Below are 22,936 nucleotides of genomic sequence, written 5' to 3'. Positions count from 1 at the left end.
AGTTTCTTTAAAATGTGAAAAAAAAGTTGAAATGAAATAAGGACAATGCAAACAACAGAAAGTCAAAACAACGAAAACTGAATAGTTGTACAAACGACACTTAAAAAACAAAAAATACAAAGATTCAAACTGGTCAAATATGGGTTTAACATCTGAAAACGAGTGAGAAGAAGTAGTTGTAGTTTCTTGTGCCATATTTTGCGGTGCTTCCTGTTTTATTTTGAAGGTTTCTCCGCCTGTCTTCACTATAGATTTACTTCCTGTTTGTCTCCCTTCACGTTGATTAGCCTGATTAGTCGCAAATGACCCCCTGTCATGTCTACGCTTGATTGTCTTGGGTATTTAGTCCCTTGTATTTTTCTGGGTTTGCAGTGTCCTCCTGGGACTTTCTATGGTTTATCCCTGCTTACTTCTCATACAACTGTCTCTCAGTGGAGTTTCTTTAATTGGTCTCTGACTTCGGATATTTTCGGTAAGTTTTTGTTTGTCACTATTTTCCTCGTGCATGGCAGTCCTCCTCCTTTGTACCCGCCGTGACACTAAGACTGTTGCTAATTTTGTCAACCTGTCATTGTCTGTTTGGGGCTTTGATAAATGAAACGTGTTGATATTTGAAGCATAGCATGCAGCTTCTATCAGCGATCAGTGTAGTTTCTGGGCATGTGTTGGAAAAGTTTACCCCTTGATTAGCAGCAGGTACATTTTGTGAAAACCTGACACAACATTTATAAGCTGTGTGTTTAAACCTTGTTGATGAATTCAATTATTTTTTCCCAAAAAGAAATGTTGCAATATTGCTTCAAGCACCATGTGTTTATCTGTGTTATTGAATGTGATGTTTTTAAAGGTTTGTGGATGTTTATGCACATGTGTTTCACAGAAAGATGATAACTATATAAAATATTTGTTGAATGTGGGTGAATTATTTTGCAATGGTGTGAAATCTCAGTGTGCTTGTTTTTTTTTTTTTTTAATTTATCAATTTTTATTTATTTTTATTTGGAAGCACAGATGAGAGCAGCTTGATGAGCCAGGGGCCCAGACCATCTCTGATAAGAAAGAGTGGAACAAAACCCTGTCCTGCAATCCAGGCAACAGCAGCAGAGCTGGTGAGTGCATCTTTAAGTTATAGATGGTAGAAAAGTAACTTACAAGTGGCAGCTGTGTTTGGGCATTTTTTGTAGCTTGGTGCCTGGTATGTTATGCAGAGTGAGGTGTCACTTATGGAGCCAGAACACCGACAGTAAGATGTGGTATTGAAAATAAATTTGGCAACGTAGAAAAAGTTGAAGTGAAACTTAAACAAGTAGCATTGTAAAATGTTGAATGAAAAACAAAATACAGACATTAAAAAAGACACTATTTTTGAAGATGTTTTTATTGTTATGATTTGTTGTTCAAGGTCAATATTCGGATGTTTTACACTTTTTTTTTTTTAAATGTCGCTGGTTTGCAGTTTTAATCTGAGAGCGGCTTCTGTCGCTGACCGGGGGAAACAGACTTACTGGTGGTTTTGAAAATTTCAAGGTAAACTTGCATCCGTTACTGTCCAGTGTACGATCCAAGCGGCAACCTCCGGTCTGAGAATATGAGACAATGCTGATGTGTTAAAATCTGCTGTTTCTGGAGTGTTCGCTTGAGGCTGGCTCTGGAAGTAGTGGAAGTCACATTCACACCAAGCCAAAAAAAGTCATTTTCAAAGCAGAAATTAACCTATTTACAGCCAGGTTCAAAAAACGTCTCCTGTCTGAGTCGCTAATTTTACTACCGGCACCCACTGTACGGGGGGTGAATTTTTTCTAACGCGGGAAAATGGATGCTATAGCGGATGTGCTTCATTTTCCGTTTCAGAAACAGACAGGTGATGTCAGCAAGACTACATCCATGTTTCATACAGTCTATGGTACGATCACAGCAGCAGAGGCGACAAGTTGCTGGTGGCCGACAGAGGCTGGTCTCTGGAAATGCTTTCTCATGCTCCAAGCCCCGCCCCCAACCCCCACCCCTCCCTCCATGTCAAAACACAGCCAGTAAGTTAAAACTGAAAAAAGGAGAATCTAAACTGAAAGCCAGTGATGCTCGAAAAAAAAGAAGTGTAAAAACACATTATAACAAAAAAATAAAACTTTTTTAATGTCTGTATTTTGTTTTTAAATTCAACATCATACAATGTCAATACTTGTTTCAGATTCAATTAAACTTTTTCAGCAATTCCAAGTTTCTTTTTCAATACCAAATCCTACTGTCAATGTTCTGGCTCCATAGTAACTTGTCTGTTGGTGAATATAAGTACAAAGCAATGACTTGAAATGTAATAATAAGATGTTCAAGATGCCAGAAGCCGAGCTCAGTGAGCCACAACTGTCCTGAGGTTCTGCCTTGAAGGTGGAGTCCAGGCACAAATACTGATCACTCTTCTGGCTTAGAACTGTCCACCAGAGCTTCTGTTTCTTCTGCCTCACAGGAAAAGAAATTAAACAGCAAAACCACTCACACTATGGAAGCTGTGACTTTGCCTCATTTAAAGTTAACAGTAGCCTGTGAGAAGGGCTTGGCAGGTGCAGAGTTTACATGTTTTTATCCAAAAACATCCTGGTCAGATTGGTCATTCATTGGTCAAGTGTGCAAATGGTTGTCTTTCTAAAAGTGATACCTTTGTGATAACTTGAAGTTGTACGCTGCCTCTTAGGATCCTTATATAAATCATCACCTGTTCACTATACACTACCCTTTACTTTATGCCCTTTTCAGTATATAAGCTTCATATCTGGCAGAGCTTCTCTGTCCTCAGATTTTATCACACACTCTCCTCAGACCAGCTGCTTTTCCATGTTCCCTGATCAGGTCAGAAACAGGAAGACAACTTTTTGTTACTCTGTGCCAGACTTCTGGAACCAGTTAAAGCAGCTCTCTTGAATTGGTCCTATTTTACTTTCTGGATGGTACAGCCATACAGAGTTATGGTATAAATATACTGTTTTACTTTATGTTTTTCAAATTTTTTCTTAAACAGTCACTAATACCTCTGTGACAACCTTTAAATGCTAACATCAGACTTTTCATTTCCTGCACATCCTCATCAACTCTTCTCATCTTCTCTCTATGTGGTCGTCTATTTATGGCCACTGAGTCTGTTCACTGTCATCGTGTTGGCTGCTTCCCTCTCCTCACTGGGCTCCATCGACATGAATGAATCTTGGGTGACATGCTTGTCACATTGCTCACAGTGGGAACATATGGTTACATCTTCACAAACACAGTGAAACATGTTGCTGGAGAATAATCAGATTGACAAAGGTTGGGGTGGTTTTTCTTGGTGTCTCTTAACTTACCAGAAATACTTGACAGAACAAATCTCATTAAAGTTATTATTTCAGTGATGAAACATCTATTCATAGAGCATTTTGTTTGTCAGGCAATGTTTTGGTCAGTCATTAAGCAAGGTTAAAAATGGCTGTCTCAAAAGTTGATATCTTAAATGTGGTAACCAACATCCACTCTTGACGTTGATTAGCTGACTATCACGCTGCTAGGGTCAAGTGTGAAACTAAAACAGTGAAATATTTCTTCCAAAAACTGGAAATATGGACCATTCCAGCAGTTTCTGGATACTTAAGTCATTACTTACACATTTTTTACACTCCAACCAAGCAGGGATTTCTGAATGCTTGTAGTGTATCAGTCATTTTTCCAAAGCTCCATCATGAGCCGCTGATCGAAGCAACACTTTAATCAGCCCAACAAAGCCCGGTGAGTCAGTCTCTCTGACAGGATCCCAATGAATCAACAAGTGTTAGCGGTGGGAGGAAACCTCACAGAGTGCGAACGCATGTACACGGGAAAGTTTCACCAAAGCTGGCTGATAACTTGTGAAGATATTTCTGATAAAAGTTCAGAGGAAGATTCTCCAGGATTAGACGGTGCGGTAGATGAGGGAATAATGCAGACACCTACATGATTTCATATAATAACTGCAGATGTCACAGAGGATGTCCTTCGCTTTTAGGAGGGCTATTTAAATAAATCCCATTATCAATATGCTGAGGCAGTTTTTACATCACAGAGGAGATGTGGGGAAAAAAAGTGAATGACAAAGAGGAGACGGATGGAGAAGAAGAGCGGGCGAGATGTAAAACGGTGTCTAACAGAGATGAGAAACAAAGACGGAGGGGGGCGGAGGACAGTGGAGATATGATAATAGATTCACTACAGAGCCAAACCAATTTCCATTCTTAACCTCATCCAGACCAGCTGATGATTAAGAACACAGCCGAGGTCACCTTCCTCCATCTCTCCTTTCTCTGACCAAAATTAGAGACACTTATGGATTCATGACATGTGAACAGAGCACAGAGTCGCACTGAATTACATCCCAGTATATAAACCAGGACGCTCAGAGTTCATAATGAGACTTAGAAAGATAGCGTATGTGTGAAAGTGTGAGGAGGAAGCGCGGTGGCTGAGCTTGATCTATTTCTGTGCTGTATGTGGGAGGTTAAAGGGTAGAGATACAGACTGAGTTATAATCAGGAGACTCAAGTTTTGCTCAAAAGGTGCTGGAGTTCACCCGCATGTGACCTCAGAGTGCAGGGTTATTTTTGCTCCTGTCATGCAGATCTTACGGTGCCTCTGCAGACAATGAGTGTGAAACTTCCAGAAAAAGTTGAGGGGATTGTGAGACTTAAAGAGAGCCCCAGAAGCTAGCTTAATTAGCCGATTAGTACAGCTTAGCTTAGCTCATCTCATGTATCTTAACATTTCACACCACTTCCTGTGACATCTCCTGCCACTCTGCAGACTCTCAACACTCACAAAAGTTTTCCTGTACTTCCTCCAATCACCAATTTATCTAGTTTGAACTCCATCCACCCCACTGCACATGTAACACCTCCGGCAGCATCACTCCAGGACCTTGTTAGAACAGTGCAGGAGGAGCATTTCAGCTTCAGTATTCAGTGAAACCTCCCTCTGCACCGATGTGAGGACAAACTGTGTAGCTGCTACCAACTGATCCCCTCTTTCATCCATCCCCATGCTGGCAGCCTTTTCTCCTGCAGGCTCATTTATTACATGTAAGCGTAGCCTTGGGTAAAGGACTCAAAGTGCAAAGTAGAGAGGAAATTGCTCTCAGAAACTTCATAATAATGATAATAATGTGACAATTGCACTGAAATAACTATTGGTATCACTTTTTTGTTTTTGATTACAGCGGGTTGGACTCCCTGATGTGAGCTTCACTTGAGCCTCTGGTTTCTAAGGCTGTTCTATTTTAAAATAGAAAATAGACTCGAACTTATACCACACTTTTCTTGTCTTTGTAACCACTTGAAGTGCTTATACACTGCTTGTTACATTTATTTATCAGTCTTGCGTGGGATTGGTGCAACTTTCAAGTGTGGTTTATTAAATCGTGGCCAATCACAGCGTACATCTAATCAGGTTTTGATATATCTGGTGGCTGAATACAACCATAATTTAAATAATTTACCTTTGAATATTTATGGTTTGGCTAGCCTAACCAACATGGAGGACCAGTTTATGAAAAGTGCTGAGGGACACCACAGCAACAGAGATACAGAGAAATGTAGCTGTGTTGTTTTGCAGCTGAAAAAGTGGCTTTTAATAGAGTTTGAAAAGCCACATCAGCAAGGAAATCGTTGGCAGCGCTCCTTTCTGTCATGAAACTTGTGTCCATGGACTCAGACCTGGTGTGGGATTTGACATTCAGGTTGACAAATGCTGATCTGTTCAAAGATAGAAGTGTATACCCATTTTACGGTTGTATGCACGTTTGATAAATGAAGGCCAATGTGCTGTCAATACGACTATTTTACAGCTCCTGGAGCCTCCTTGATCTGGAATCATAAGCACTAAACATAATTCATATTTACAATTCCATGTCAAACTGCTTCTGACAGATCGTCTGCTATAACCAATGGGAGGAGCAGTTACACCTCATGAGCCTCGCAGTGAACTGAACAAAGCTGTCCCCAGAGCCAAAGGGGTGTGATCCAGAAATGGTCACGTAAAAAAGAAATCTTTATGTGTGCCGGCTCCCGAAATCTTAAATTTGGTGACTATATGACAGTACACTTGTGCAGGGGTTTCCAGTCTCTTAAGCCTCATAAGAGCCCCATTTTAACCCCTTGATACCTGTCGTCGCAAATTTGTGACATACCCTGTCAGGTCTTGATGCAGCTGAAATGGCCTTTGTATGTCATTATCACCTACTGATTCATATTTTACACAAACCAAAGATCCTATTGCATCCACTGTGTAACAATATATTGGTCAGGGGATAAATGCCTCATGTCCATAAACAATCTAACTTAGTTAGACAATAGACGATCTGACTTTATGATAACACTGGCGATGGATGAAAAAATATAGCCGAAATGAGCAATTTGGCAGAGATTATGTTGCGCGCTGAAGCTCCCTTGCCTTGGCTCCCGCTGAGTGCGGCTAAAATCGCTTGGTTCTAAATAACTTCCGAAGGACTCCGAGCTGCACGATGTTTGTCTGAGAGAGTATATGAGCATGCACACACCTATGAATAAGGTCCGGGTGTCAAAAAAACGGAGTTGCCCTTTAATACAGGTTTTGTCATTAAATATCACATTTTGTGGGCTAGGAGGAAAGCCAAGGACCCAAAAATTTACTAAAAAACTTAAAAAAGTGATGTTTGCATAATATGGGACCTTAAATTTAACATCTGTAAGAATGCAAAAACATATTAAAACAATATATTTTATAATTGTTAATTAATTTAGGCATTAAGGGGTTAAAAGTGACGTAAGTGATCACATAAGTGATATAAGAAAAAAAAAACCTGCAGAGGAAGCTCACATGTAGGCCAATCCGAAAAGAGACAAAAACAAAAGAAGAAGAATATGCTGAATTTATCTGATCTTTGAAAATGAGACATTTTTCTGTTTCCTAAATTAATCTGCTGCTGCTGATTCTGTCCTTATCCAGACTTAGTCACTTTTGGATGGCGATGTGTCGTTTATGAACTGGATTGCTCACTGAAAAGAGTTGTGCAGTTCTCAACCTCAGTTGTGCTCTCCTCTAGACCGCAAGACTCACCCAAACCCACCCCCCGTTCCTTTCATGTCAGTGATGTGTACTGACTGAAGCTTATTTGCTATTATCAGCTTGTATGAATTTTTTGAACGAAAGATCAACATTTTTTCTTTTTTTTCCATAATTCTACCCTAACTGATTAATTCTACAGTTTTTCGTTGCTTTCATTGACCTTCCAACCAGATGTTGCCGCTGCATCCTGCTAATTTGCTCCAGAGCTGTACAGAGACAGTCATTTTTTGAAGCCTAAAGCCTCAGGCAACAGGCAAAGCAGCTGTATTTAGCCAACTGGGAATGCTCTGTCTCATTATGGTCTGTGTGTACAATGTCACCTGACAGTAACCATCACCTCCTGTCCTGATCCATAACATGAGTCTCACAAGAATTATAACCACATCAGTGCTGTACAGCTGTCAGGTAAAGCCGGTCTTATCTTTAATATTATAATTAGCGGTGAATATGCAAATGATCCTTTAAAAATTCAGTTCAAGGGAAAAAACAATAAGCGCATAATCAACGAGGCCCACGAGCAGCTCTTTAATTACTGCCTCTTCGCTGACCTTGTGCACGCACGCACGCACATTCACTGATACATGTAGAAGATATTTCTGTGTGACTTAATATGTTTCTCGTCATGTTCCAGAGGATAGAGAGCAGGATCTGATGAGTTTGACTGTGAAAAGCAGTGATAGTATCAGTCACAGTGAGGATTCCAGAAAATGAAAAGTGAGCACAATCTCCTGGATTATGTTCCTGGTTTCACGTTGATGACTGGAACACAAGCAGATGTTTTTTAAAGCCTCATGTACACAAACCACCCCTCCATCTTATTTTGCTCCACCTGACAAATGTTACATGATTTCCATTAGAAAACAGCACATTACATCCATTCCTCCAGCATCCAATTTCCTCATAGTGAGCGTGTGTGTGTGTGTGTGTGAGTGTGTGTGTGTGCGGGCTCGCAGGTTAATAGGTTCAGTGGTAACCCTGTGGTAGATTGGTTGCTCTGCAGTGGTTAAGGGAGTAATCAAAGCGGGCTGATTGCCGCCCACTCACCTGTCCTGACCCCCGAGGTCGCACCATCAAACAGGATGGCCGCACCGCTGTCGTTGCTGCTGCTGCTGCTGGTCAAGCTAGCAGATGGCTAATTGAATGAGCCTGGGGTTTAAAAAAAAAAAAAAAGATTGAACAGATGAAAAAAGCAGAGCGAAGGAGGGACAAAGGATTGAGGTGCAGAGGAACGAAGGGAGGGATGTAAGGTCGGCAGCGGATCCTGAGAAAAGGTAAAAATAGCACCAAAGTGAAAGATGAGAGACGAGGTGTGAGTGTGGCTGAATGTGTGACGCAGACATATATCAATTCAGCTCTTTTTCAGAGCCTTTGAAGCACCAAAACTTGCCAAACTCATGTCAGATCGTGATTGAAACTTTTGGATGCTTTGAAACTCGCAACACAGAGAGTTTCAAAAACAAGGTTCTACGTGAGTTTGTATATTCTAGTTAGGTTTATATAAAGCTTATGCAAGCAACTTCCCCCAGGCACATCAAAAGCTTACTCATTACAAAATCTAAAGAATAAAATGACCTTGCAGTTGTTCAGGGGTTAAAGGGAGTTTCACCTGGGCAGATGAGAGGTTGTAGGAAGGTTATTCAGAAGCTGAGACTGAGGATGAGTCAGAGAGAAACATATAAAGGTAAAACCAGGGTGACAGGAAGGGAGGACGAATGCAGCTTCCCAGGGAGCTAATGTAAGAAAGTGAGGCTCGAAGGAGGAAGCAAACAGATGAGAGGCGATATGGGGGTGGAAGGTTGAGAAAGAGAACAGAGGGATGATAAAATGGAGGATATGTTTAATATTAAAGGAGAAATAAAGGCAGACCAGGATCATTCAGTCAACACGACCTGTATCAACCTTTTAAAACACGTCAGCAAAACACTGTTTGAATAAGCGCTGCTTTCCCTTCGCCCAACGCGACCCCTGGACTGTGGCTCTGAATATTTATAGAGACAACATGCAGAGGAAGAAGCTCGGCTGCACATTATCCCAGTGAGAAATTCATCTGCTATTCCCGCTCGCTACAATAAAACGCTTTACAAAGCGTTTTTTGACCTAATAAAAAATAATAATAATGCACCACATGCAATTTTTTCCCCGGCAAGAGATCCATTTTTGGAGCAAGCTCCGGCCAGTTTCTCCTGCTCTGATTATTACAGTGGCACTGAGCTTTTCACCTTGACCGTCCAGTTAAATCTGGAGTAAAATCGAAAAAGGGAAATGACTGGAGTTTGAAGGACATAAAGTTTGCTGAGAAAAACATTTTGCAGGGAATTGGTTAGGAAGAGTTGGTCGTTTTCTCTATCCATAGACACATGCCAGGTTGTGTTAACCACTGACCAACAAATAACACCACTTGTTTGTTCACCCTTCATTTTTAGGTCTAAAATTTGACATATGGACTCCCATCATCTCATTTCTGGAATTTCAAAGGTCCCATATTATGCAAAAATCACTTTATAAAGCCTTTTAGTGAAATTTGTGGGTTTTTGGCTTTCCACCCAGCCCACAAAATGTGATATTTAATGATACAACCTGTACTCAGAAGTGTTTGTGAATGTAAAATCCTGACTTTGAAAGAGCTTTTTGGATTTGGGGGATTTGCTGACATCAGCGATTCCCTTTTTTTAACCAATCAGGAGCAAGTCAGGCGCAAATCTCTCCAGCAGTGGGGAGGAGAATGTTGAAGAGCCATCACTGCTCTGTTTTTGGCTGTAAACAGATGCACAAGCTTCCCAACTCAGAAGAAGACGAGTCTAAGTGGCTAGAGTTCATTTATGAGAGAAATGTTCCAGCTACACTCAGTAAAACTGTGCATGTGTGTGCTAGTCACTTCACGGCCGACTGCTTTTCCAACTTTGGACAGTCCAACAGAGGGCTAGCGAATAGACTGGTCCTGAATCCAGGCGCATTACCAACCATCCACCAAAAACCTTGGACCCTGGAAATGTGAGTATTTTAAATGCTGTGTGCTGTGGAGCAGATGATAGAGCTTTTCCTCAGTGTCCCCCAAGTCTCTGTGTTAGCTTCAGGATGCTAACTTTAGCTACAGTTAGCCTGTTGTTCTAGCCTGTAATGTTACGGTAAACGAGCTTCGCTGTTTTCTAAACATTGTGCACTCGGAGCTCGTGGCACCACTCTAAGTGACGCTGAAGAGCGGGGCGGTATCAGCGGTGGCTCATTTACATATGAAGGTCACGCCCACTAAATCAGAGCGTTCTGAACAGAGGGGCTATTAGAGCCTGGAAACAATGCTGCTGTGCTTGATTTATTGGCTTTTTGGACCAAAACATGTTACTACCATTTCATGAGGACATCAATGATCCATATTAAACTGCAGGAAAGGAGCATAATATGGGACCTTTAAGTTGAGTTTATGTGGACACATTGCTGCGTCTTTACTGATCCCAAACTGAGAAAGATGGTAACATAAATGGTATAAACAAAAATGACAGCAGTTGCAGTTATTAGAAATTCTGATTAAAAATTCAGTTATTAGAAATTCTGATTAAAACCAGGGGACGAGACAAAGAGGCGTGGCTGTGGGGGCAAAACAAAAGCCAATAAGGATTAAAAATGAAAACTAATTAAAGATAATAACACTAAACGACTGAGAATTAAAGGATATAACTTTAAAAATATTTCAGGGGCTTTTTACGCCTTCATTGAGAAATAGAACTGTTGGTGAAGGGGAGATGTAGAAGAATTGAGCACAAATTGTGACCACTGAGCCAAATTAACGCCCCAAGGAATGAAATTAAAAGTACATATCAGCTCATAATTTTCTTTTCTGTACTGGTGATGCTTCCACTAATACCCTGGATTGTTTACAAATGGCAGAAATAAGCCTTAGGCTTCACTCATTCCTATGAGTGGAGTTTAACTGTATGAAATGGACAAATTTAAAAATGTGATGTGGCGTTAGTTTTGTGTTTGTTAATAGAATATTCAACCAAAATTGCTTTTCTCGAACGAATGACTGACAAATAAAATAACTATTTGTTTAGTTTAATGGGTGCTTTCTCTGAACTCAATAATGACTTCATGATTATCAGTCATTAGTTACCGTATTAACCCCAATAGAGGGTGAACTTAATTATGGCAACAACCACCCACTACTCAAAAGTGATTTTAAAAAAGACCAAGAGAAAACAGTTTTAACTGGCAGTGATGATAATTAGGTCAAATTTGGTGTTTTTTAATGCTCTTTAATTTCTAAATCAAATTATCACATCCGAACAAAATTAAACACAATCACAAAGGTTTGGACTTCTGTCTGCTGTGATATGTTTGGCAGAGGAAATGGGACCTGAGAGGAGAAAGGTAACTGAAAACTTGTGATTGTGAATGATACACTCATTAGAAAATGTTTCACCAAAGGAATAAAGCAAGTGAAAGGTAGGGTCATTTACCTGTCCAGTTTTATACAGTTTTTACTTCACTTTGCAAACAATTGAGTCTCCCCCCTGCAGCAAGAGCTGACTTTAGGATTGACTTCCCTTTTCAAACCGAAATGCCTGGTCCGTTTTTTATTGAAAGTTCAGATTTCCATTCATTCACTGGATGTGGATGTGTGTTATTCAATTTCTGGCTCACTTAAGCATTCAGCTTTTGACACAAGTAGGTGGAAATCGAGACAGGTGTGCAAACTCAAGTAGTCAAATATTCAAGCTTTTGGGAAGTCAAGCGGACAAGCTGTCAGACAGACAGGCAGTCACGCAGTTCAGCCTCCAGGCAGAAATTCAAACGGTCAGGTTTTCAGACACAAAGGCGGACATTTAGGAAATGTGATATTGATGCAGTCAGACAGGCAGTTAGACCCAATCAGGTGTTGAGACAGGTGGTCAGTCAGTGCCGCAGTCAGGCAGACGGTGCAGATATTTGTGCCCGTCAGAGAGACAGAGAGACAGACAGGCAGTCGGACCAATAGTTGGGCTGTTGTGAAGGGAATACAAATAACATTCAGTCATTGGTGTTACAGCCCTACAAACACAGACAGCATGGCAGATTAGACACTCTCCACTGACCAGAAGCTCTTCACAGAGCCACAGAGAATGAATGGATCATTTAACAATAGCTCCTTCTTCCTGGAACGGGTGGAGAGCAGGGGGTGAACAACCAATATGGCTGCCAGGAAGACAACTGTTAACACAGGAGGATTGAGCGATGCCTGATTTGGTCTGGAAAAGACAATTATTAAGAAAATCCAGGTCTGCCTCCAGTAAACCTGTTTTATAAATATCTTTTTAGCAATGGACGCATGGATTTATGACCTTTATTTAATTCTTGTCTCTGACTGATATGCTTTGTTAAATTGACTGGAATGGTGCAGTTTCAGCCTCATTAGCCAATCGCTGCCCATTAATTCTGTTAGACTCAGCAATGTAATGCCGAGTTTCTAGTGTGCACATGATCCATGACCTTCTCTCCAGCACCATTAGTGGTCAGGGACCCTGTGATGGATCAGCTTCGTGACTAAAGTGCAGAAGCAGTCAAAGAAAATTGGTACGGCATAATGAAACTGTATCAGGAGGTTATTTAACTGTTATCTGACATCATGACACTAGCATAAGGTTACTGTGGCTGGGGAAAGTGATACTGTAAGACCCTGCATTGAGCAATTTGCAGCTTCTAGCAACTGTGTAGCTCCTTCTTTACAGTACCACCAGTTATCAGCACAGACCAACTGCCTATCAGCTCACTGACACTCGTGCTATCCGTCTCTACTGTTTGTCTTAAACGGAGGAGTCTATTCACTCTAACCAGCTTTGTTTTAACGGTTTCTCAAATTAAAGATTTTGACTACAAATGCACTGATATGAAAATTGTATTAATTTAATAATATTGCTGTTATGGCCGATAACCAATATTTACTGATATCAATATTGGTGAAGAAAAAAACAACCTTGACACAAATGATGTGTTGAGGTTGTTCAGAGAGAAAGAGTGGCGTAATTGTGAGAAAAGACCACCATGGTGAGGATCAAAGGATGGAGCGCCCGAGATAAATGCGATCAAAAAAAAGTATGTTTTGTCTGTTTTTGGATCAAAAACAGAAAGATTGATGTAAAAGAAAAGGGTCCACTCTTCTTAGATAGTTTTGGTGTTTACATAGTCATAGAAAACAGTTTTATTTGGGTCTTGAAAGAGCGTTCAAGATGCTCTGAAAATGGCCGGCAGCTAATGAGTAAATATCGGCCCACTTTTACACATCCGCCAGTGCTGATATGCTAAAAAAAATGACCAACATTAGTCGATACCGATATTGATACTGATGTATTATGCATCCCTAATTTTGACTCAGTGAGGAGATATTCATATTTTGACATGACAAAAAAGGTACGGACAATTTTTATTACAAGCTGATATCTGAACTAAAACTGTTTATGTTACTTTGACAATAGTAATGTGCGTATGTTCTGTACAGTGCAGCAGAGCACATTTTTTTCCACCTTTATTTAAACTAAAGTGAGCTGCTTCTTGATAGTTTGCTCCAGGAACACATCCGTCTAGAAAAGGGTAAAGAATTTCCCTCTCCATTTAGCTTGTCATATTCCTTTCAGCAGTTTAAGAAGACACTTAAAAAAATAAACTCAGACATGAATCAGTGGTGTAATACTTGACTCTAGTGGCTGAAAACATGCTCAAAAAAAATTAATATGGAGAATCTCACATTCTTGTTCAACCACTGTCCCTAACCCTAACCCTGTGTTTACAATGAAGACACAGTTTATTGAGATGAACTGCAGCTAGTAGGAAAGGATTCAAATGTTTAGACTTCACTTTTAAGGAGCTGCTGTCCATCCGTCAAAAGTATTCACATTCGTTACTCAAGTAGAAGTATAGATTCTAGGGTTCAAAAAGACTTTTGTAGAAGTTGAAGTATCAACTCGAACTTTTTACTAAAGTAGAAGTGTAAAAGTACTTGTTTCAAAACTACTTAAAGTATAAAAGTAACTTAAAGGAGGGAAAAATGCTATTAAGGTCAAAAGCTTGGGCTGTACCACAGAGGCCTATAATTCATATAGTTCATCCCCACTCCCGAGTCTCTTCCACAGACATCTTCTTACGATGCTACATATGTGCAGGTCTGATAGAACGCATACAAACCAATAGGGTGTTGGAATGGTGTTACGTTTATACGTCTCATCCGTTCACAATCAAATTCACTCTTTATGGATGGTGGGATTACAGCTATTTTAGGATAGTTTTTTTCTTGTTTTTTTTTTCAATAAGGACAAGCTGGAATGAAACAGGAGTAGCGCGGCTATTTTTGAAAGGTGTGGAGTAGAAAGTACAGATATTTTCCTGAAAATGTAAGGAGTAGAAGTAAAAAGTTGGCTAAAAAGTAATTACTCAAGTAAAGTATAAATACTCAAAAATTTTACTTATGTTAAATAATTTACTTTGTTACTTGACTCTTCTGTGTTTGACTGATAATAAACCATTCTTTACAATAATACTACAGCTACTGACACACTTTTAAGGCAGTCTCTGTCCTAGTATAGATTTATTTTCAGTGCTAATGGCTCATCATTATCTGGTTATCTGTTTGAGAAGAGCTGGTTTTAATGGTAATGGATCGATCGCAGGTATGACCTGGCCCGATTCCTTCACAAATTTGTTCTGATTGAGCCAATTTAGTCTGAGAGGTTTTGAATTTTCATCTCTATAACCCATACTTAAAACTCTAATCATGTATTTTCATGTGCCCCAGTTTTCCATGACTGCGTAACAGACCTTGATCATACTGGGACAGTGATGTAATATGCAACACAAGTTACCATTCATATTCTCCTCTTTTAAGTCCTTTTGATCTGTACTGTAAATCTGCACCATTAGCACAGACTCTTTTAAATATTGAGAAAACTCAGTGAATCTAAACTCTTCCACATTCTCCTCACGTGCCTCTCTGTGCAGGTTGTTTGTTAAGGTATTTTGCCCACTCAAAGCCTCTCAATGATAGAGAGAGATTTATTCAAACCTGTGCGCGGGTCAAAAGCCTCGTTCTGCTTCCGGATGCAGTTTAATAACACCCATAATGAGGGCTGACAGAGAATTAATATAAATTAAAATGGACCAAAGACTGCCTGCAAACTTGTCTTCATTAATAGGTAAGTGACAATATAATTTTTGTAGGGCACTCTTGCCAACAGGCTCATACAATAAACTCTGAACAGGCTGCCATCCTGTGAGTTATTTCATTGTTTTTGAGGATAATTAGCTTTTGATAAAGCCTTACGAGGAGGAGTAGAGGAAGGGAGGAAAGAGGACGAGGAAATAAAAGTACTCTCACAGGGTATTATCCTCTGGGGGGTCTGGGTCTCTTCTCGTTGTGTATTAGGTTAGATTAATTCCAAGAGTGGTATCTCTTTTCTTTGATGTGCTCTCCTCTGCGTTTTCCCTCTGAACCATTTTTCATATGGGTACTCCATTCAGTATTGATTAGGACTCATAAATTGTGAAAGAGTATAGGGGCGATGGAGACGCCTAAAAGCCGCCCTAAATAGGTTAATGCTGGCCAGGGAGAGCCAGCAGGGAGGAGAGCCTCATCTCAGAGCAGCTCATTCAAAGGCGCTGCTGAAACTGTGAGTAATCCCCGATGAAAATAAACGTGCAGCGAGCTCCTTATCCATGTCTGCTGTCCCTCATGCTTAAAGCTGATGTTTAAATGATGATTTAAAAAATGTAACAGTTGGTTGTAGCACAATTGAAGTAATTAAATTGTGTTAAAACTGATCGTTACACTTTTCAAATCATCATTATCATCATAACGTTCATAAACATAATCCATAATTCATACATTTCCCCCCCCCCAGCATTAATTGTTTCACTACCAAATATGTGCCTTAACCCTGAACATCTTTAAAGCTCCCTGCCTGCTGCCTCTTACACATCCAGGCACTTAATTATTTGTTGTAGGGTTGCAAAATTCTGATTATCATCCCATGGGAATTTTCTGAAATATAAATAAAAATAAAAATAAATAAATAAATAAATAAATCAAAGCTTTCTGGGGGAATTTTCAGGAATTTAAATTAACTGCACTTACCTGGTCATATGCACGTACAGATATTTGACATTTTTATTCATTATAAGGAGACATACATGCAAAAAAATCTAATGTATAATGCAGTATTTTTATATTAATTGATTACAAGAAAAAAAAAATTCAAAGCCAGAATTTTCCGGGATTTTTTTTGAAAAATTACCTTAAGTACACAAAACCCTGAAAATGTCCAATATCCCCAAGATAAAATTCACTTGGAAATTTTCAGGAAACTTTCCTGAAATTTACCCCTTTTCCAGTGCTTTGCAACCCTTCTTTGACTGGAAAATATAAAGAAATGGCGTCTCATAGTGTCACATTTAATGACAGCATCATCTTGTCCAACACCTACCCTGTGGCAGTTGTTACGTACATGAAAATATATTACTGAAAAGTTATCAGACTTGTTGCTGAGGCTCTTGTTGGCTTTTGTAGATCACTCCGAGGCATCAGTTTTAACTTCAGTCAGTTTTGTAACAAGCTAAAAACTCCTCACAGGAGCTTTAACATTCACTACTTTCTTTTCTTACATTAACAAACTTTAAGCTTCAAGCTTTGAAATTGATCAAGTTTGTCATTTTTGGCACTGTTGTTTGCTGCCTTCTCAATTTCCAGCTGTAATGGTTGGGACAGTTCCTCTGTGTATCCATTGGAGTATATCACACTTGACAGTCGTAAGTGAAGAGACAATATAAAAGATGTTACAAGACCACAAAGGCTCGTACAGAGTGAACCAGCCAATCTGTTATTCATGAGTGCAGAGCAGCAGAACATTCAGCAATGAGGAAATGTACTTTACCATTTCTTTCTTTCTTTCTTTCTTTCTTTCTTTCTTTTTCTTTCTTTCTTTTTCTTTCTTTAATATGGTTTATGGTACAATTTAAAATATAATGATAATCTTTTACACCAGGTAAAATTTTGAGCCTGCATTTTCTCATCTTTATCTGGACTGGCAATTAAAGCCCCAGTGCAGAACTTTCAGTTTGTGTAGATTTGGCGCCCCCTGTGGCCAAAGCAGTCTGATTTCATTTCGTACCTGTGTAAAATAAATCCTCCACTCTCATACAAGTTAAATGACTCACTCAGAGTTACACATATTTTCTGTGTAACATGTAAAACTAAAAAGATGCTCATCTTAAAGTCTGACACCTACCCCCTGCCAGCGATATCACACATTAGTTGTGACTAAACAGAAATATTTGCTTACCTTGAAAATAGTCTTGTTTGATTTTTAAGCTCATAAAAAGGACATTTAAAAAAATGTTGGAATGTTTCACAAATACCAAAAATCTCCCCACAGGAGCTTTAAGTATCTTACTTTTGTGATGACTGATAATTACATATTGACACACCTATGTCGTAGGATTTGTTTGAATATATTCCTACACCTGTTGATGGATTCTTCTATTTGACTCCATAACAGTCTAATGAAGTATTTTCTTTGTGAGCTTCCTTTGACCAAACAAGCGACGCTGAAGAAAAACAAGATTTCAGTATGTTTTAAATATAAAAATGCAGTCAGTCAAAGATGTCAGATGCAGGCTTGAGTCTAGAGCTGAGCTGTAAATAAAGCCGCACATACATACAGCTCATGTTTGCCAACACACGCAATCAGTCATGTGTTATACCGCTTATCTCTTCTGCTGTTTGCGTTGTGTCAAAGCAGGAAATATGCTTACAATCATATGTTCTGATGCTTCTGATAGTGTCATATTTTGATCGAATCCTTTTTTTTGTTTACCCTTATCACGCTACACTGCTGCACGTCACTGCCCTGGAAGAGAGCAGACAGGAAGATGAATGTTTGTTTTTTTCTGTTTGAAACACTCCACAGTGTATTAGAATACGGGTCATATGTGTTTAGAGAGAATATTTTATATGTTTCATGTGTCCATGTATGAAAATAAGGTGTGTGTGGTAAATAGCTGTGCAGCAGGGAGCCACAGTCATCTGTCTTTGTTCACACTGATGTCCTGTCATATATCAGAGGGAAAGATGAATGCAGTTAATAGACTGTGACACAGCCATTAACTACAGCTGTAATAGAAGTGTAATGGAATCAAACAGCCATTTCTCCCCTCAGCATCAGCACGCTCAGGTAAATGTTTAAAGACCAGTCACTCTTCATGCATCTGTCTCTTCCTTTTATGCTCATGTTGTTATTTTTCCCTTTTCGTTCATCTCTTTCTTGCTTTTCTTTTTTTCTCCTCCAGCAGACGTGCATATTTCCATTTCTTTTCCCTGCCCCACCCCCTCCATAGCTCGTCCTTGAACCTCTGCCAGCCTGGCAAACATCAAACAAGCAGATAAAAGTGTCCAGTTGTCCATTTTCTTTCTGATACACACACTGCCGCCAGACAGATCCACTGATGTCTGCTTTTATCCTCAGTATCTTGGGGATAAAATGTGACACGTCTTCCCTCTCCATCCCTTTTTCTACCTCCTTGTATATTCCTGTATGAAATTACTGTATTGATTGGTGAAATTGTCTTTTATGGTCAGGCTCTTGAGTTTCAGGAGATAATGGGGGGCTCGTTATGCACCAACCTGGACAGGAAATCGTTGGAAATGGAGGGCAGTCATAGCAGCATGGTGATAATATCCATGTATGAGCAAGACAAGGGAAAGTCATGTGGCATCTGGCGCTTTGTGCCTCAAAAACTGTCCTTTATTGATGTTGAAATCCTCCTTTCATGTGATTTGACTTCACTTTGCTTTCCTGTGGCCTGTGTGTGTTCCTTTTCATGCTTGGCTTGATGTAAACAAGCCATATGGCATTTTCATCCGGAGCTGGTGCATGACCGTACACCTCTCTGAGCTCCGACATCTAAATATAGCATACTGTAAATGTGCTTTACATTTCTCACCCGCAGAGAGGTGACGGGGCTCAGGTGCTGTTGTTTAGCTCATCAAGATACTCCTCTTCCTGTCCCACAGTCATATGAACAGAAATACATTTATGGCATGATGTATAGTGTCTGCCAGTTTCCTCTCAGCTTGCACGAATAAGCACAGTGTGGATGAATTTAAGCAGGTTAAAGATGTGCTGTCAAATTTTCCTGCAAATGGAAAAATGCTGCTTTTGTTTTCAGTTTAACTTCTGTACTTACTGAATAAGAACGCTACTTTTCTCAAGGTCTTATTGATTTGTTCTATATTTAAACTATTAATGATTGTATGAGGTGTTTAATCAATGATCCTGATTCTTTATTCTGTTAGGACAGACATGGGAAAATTAGAGCCCGCGAGCTAAATCCGGCATTGGGTCAATCATTAATTGAAATATAAATGGCAAAAACATATGATGGGCGCATCACAGCTGTATTGCTTTTATTTTTAAAAGCGTGACGTTTGCATTCAGTGTTTTCCCTCAAGGAGGCATCGGCAGGAGTAGGTACAGAGGAGTGCAAGCACTGCTCGTCACAGAGATGTTTTTTTTTTTTTCTGCGCTTCATGTGGTGGTTTTCCAAACTCTCTGTCTGCTCTATAGAGTCTGTTCGTTTGTGTGTGTGCGCATGAGTTTGTATGTCTGTGTACGATTCAAAGAGCTGAGCAGAAATGTGAATGCCCTACCATGTTGGTGCTGCCTTCTGAAACAATTCTGGTTTCTCGTGTGGCTCCTTGTAGAAATTATGTGCCCACCCCTGTGTTTGGAGCTCAGTGTCTTAGCAATGTGTCTCAATCCACGCCATCTTTGTTTACTAGGGGTGGGAGAAAAAATTTTTCTTTGACAATATCAGAATTAGGATTCTTTGTCAAACAGATTTTTTATTCCAAATTCAAAGTCTTCATTTCAGTCTTTGTTTATAAACTGGATTGGAAAAAAAAGTTACTACTTTTCTCCAGCAGAGGGTGAAATGTTTCTCTCTGACTCACGTAATGTGCATTTTATGGGAAAATATGGCTCCTGATATAGCCTGTAGACATTATCATCATCATTAAACTTTTTTCATATGGTCTGGTGTTAAAAAACAAACTAAAAATCACAAAAATCATAAATATCGAAGAACTTCGATTTAAATCGAACACCAAAAACCACAATAGAATCGAATCGTGAGAATAGCATATCGTCCCAGCCTTATTGCTTACCACTTCTTTTTGTAGCTGGAAACATTGAGTCCAGGCCTCTGACTCTTAATTTTGGGACTGATGTGTCTTCTTGGACTGCAGCATTGTGGACTTGAATTTGTACTCAGAATTGAGAACTGACTGCAGTAATAGGATAGAGAGGAGGATGAATCTATTTTTACAGAGTATTCTGATGTTTACGTTAGTTTGAAAAGGCCTTAATAATTTATTCATTTAAGAGCAAGAGCTGGCACATGTGTTCACCTGCATGCTCCTTCACATGCTGATAGAGACGCTTTGAATCTTGTTGCTGAGCTACCAATGATTTAACAAGTGAAAGCATAGAAGATGAACTGCAGGTAATCTTGACTCCCAGTGTTGGCTCTGCAGCTGCAGAATCAATGATCTGGTGATGAGTTCAGGTTTAAAGAGTCAACATTTTTAGTCAGCCACCCTCTGAGTGGTATGGAACAAAATTAGTGACAAAGACTTAATTTTGACTTCACTATAAAAAAAACAACAACTGCGATTGGTCCAGTCACTAAGCAGATCTGCTTGAAGCTTTGCAAGATGACTTCATGGAATTGCCTGTAGACAGAAATGGAACGTGGCCAGTCCTCCTCTACTTTGTAAGATTAAGGGGACAATTGTTTGGATGCAATAACATTAGCGGACTGTATTTTGACTGACTTTATCCTGGATGAGTACACGTCTCTTCTACAAAGAGAAAAATCAATATGAAAGCATGTTTCCTACGCATGCTGCTGTCAGCTTTGTAACATGATATGCATTGACCAATGGCCTCGGCCTCATCTGTTGTCAGTTCATGGCTAAGCAGAGAATTATTTCAGAAATAGATGCTGCTGATGAGCTGTCAGCCTTGGAGATGTTTGGCACAAAGAACCACGGCTTGATTCTGCGTGTATCTGCTTACAATGTGTGAATAAAGATGCTGAAAGGATAACATTTGGGTGACTTTCTCAGCGCCTTGAGCCTTGAAGGACGGTGTGAGGATATCAGCAGCTTGTGAAGCAGTTGATGAGATTTTTGTCAGACTTGCAGGATGTGAAAATATTATCTAAAATGTTTCAAAGGTGCTGGGCTTTAAAGGCAAACAAAAGACAAAACCTCTTCAAAGAATGATGAACTCTGAATTTTCAGCTCTGCCCTGCTAGCTGCGGCATATTTCAGAAATGATTCAGGGTAAATAAGCTCCATCCTGTGCAGCTGAGAACAATCATGCACTGATATATGAATTGTGTCTGCTTTGTGTTTACCAGAGCTGTAGAGTTGCTTCCTGTTTAATCAGACTCACCTGCTTCGGGCTCCGTCAGGGACTGGACAAACTGAGCAGCGCATCATTACCTGGTCTGATTAGAGCTGGATGGCTGCAGACGGCCATCATGGGGCTCTGCACCTGCTTCTTCTGCCAGGTTAGACTGCATTATAACAATCTGCTGCTATATACGGTGTAAACAACGGGCAGAATTGTGGTGACGTCCCCGACTAGTTTGTTGACTGTGTTTTTAAAGACTTGGGTTTGGAATATGGTTGAGAGCTCTGCTTGTTTTCATGAGCCAAAGCTTACCACATAAGGAAACAAGGGTGGGGCTGGAGAGGACTGTACATACAGAGCTGGCAAATCACAGGGGCCCTCATTTATCAATCTTGCGTGGGAGTTGGTGAAGATTTGGGTGTAAAAACGAGCGTACGGGACGTAAGCAGCAAAATACAGCTTCCTTAGAAAAAAATCCAGGCTAAAAGTTTGATTCAGCGTTGTCTGTAAGTTCTCTGCAGAGACTTTATTGTGGTAGTGTATTAAAAACTGATAACAGCATCTCTATTTTTTTAAGTAGAATAGAATAGAATAGAATAGAATAGAATAGAACTTTATTGTCATTGTAACAAGTACAACGAAATTGAAGTCACAGCAGCAATCAGGAAAAAAAAGTAAGAAAGTGTATAGAAAGTGCAAAAAGGTCCATAAGAAAATAGATGATGACAGCTCGTCCATCATTGTCCAGTTCAGCCAGTCTCCACCTCCACAGGGTCCAGGACTGAGCTTCTTCAGCAGTCTGTTCAGTTTCTATCTCCTGGATCCTGTCTGCTCACAGCAGGTGAAGCTCTTCCAACGTGGCGTTGGTGTCTGATGTTAGCTCCGTTAGCCATGTCTGTGAATAGCATGATGCTACTCTGCCCTCTGGTATTCCCTCTGTTGCTGGGTTAGCACGGCTAGCTCGTCCATCTTATTGGAGATAGATCTTACGTTCCCAATAACGATGGATGGAAGGACAGATCTGTGTCGTCACTTCTTCGCTCACACTTGAGAACCAGCACGTCGTCCTCACCTCCTTGTGGGGAAGACATCCGGCCTTACACCAGTTAGCATTGACATGCTACAGGCAGCTCACAGCTGAGTTCACATGTAAACAATGCAGGCATGGTTACATGTAGGATCTTCAGACAAACACAGGAGAAAAAGTAGTAAAAAGCCACAAAAAGTTTGGTGTCCATCACCAACAAATGAGCCATACAAAGTAATGATCTACTCCAAATACGAGGATTACGAAAAAGAGACGAAAAAAAATTACAGGAAACAGACAATGAAGAGAGAGCTTCTGCAAAAGGCAGCCGTAGCCATAAACCAATATAGAAACAATTTTTTATTTTTATACGGAGAAA

At 40.0% G+C, this 22,936-nt stretch overlaps 1 long non-coding RNA gene across 1 annotated transcript in view; it reads left to right on the top strand.

Annotated features, from left to right (window-relative positions):
• The first annotated feature begins 303 nt into the window (after positions 1–303).
• Positions 304–22,936, top strand: part of LOC141785240 (uncharacterized) — a 49,137-nt gene continuing 26,504 nt past the window's right edge. The window contains exons 1-2 of the long non-coding RNA XR_012597509.1: positions 304–472; positions 1,012–1,109. This is a non-coding gene — a long non-coding RNA (uncharacterized LOC141785240). The remainder of the gene's footprint in view (positions 473–1,011; positions 1,110–22,936) is intronic.

This window comes from Halichoeres trimaculatus, unplaced genomic scaffold, assembly GCF_033239565.1.
Source record: "Halichoeres trimaculatus isolate MK-OKI-2021-1 unplaced genomic scaffold, fHalTri1.1 fHalTri1_scaffold_23, whole genome shotgun sequence".
NCBI classification, from domain to species: domain Eukaryota; kingdom Metazoa; phylum Chordata; class Actinopteri; order Labriformes; family Labridae; genus Halichoeres; species Halichoeres trimaculatus.
This window is presented reverse-complemented; position numbering and strand designations above follow the sequence as displayed.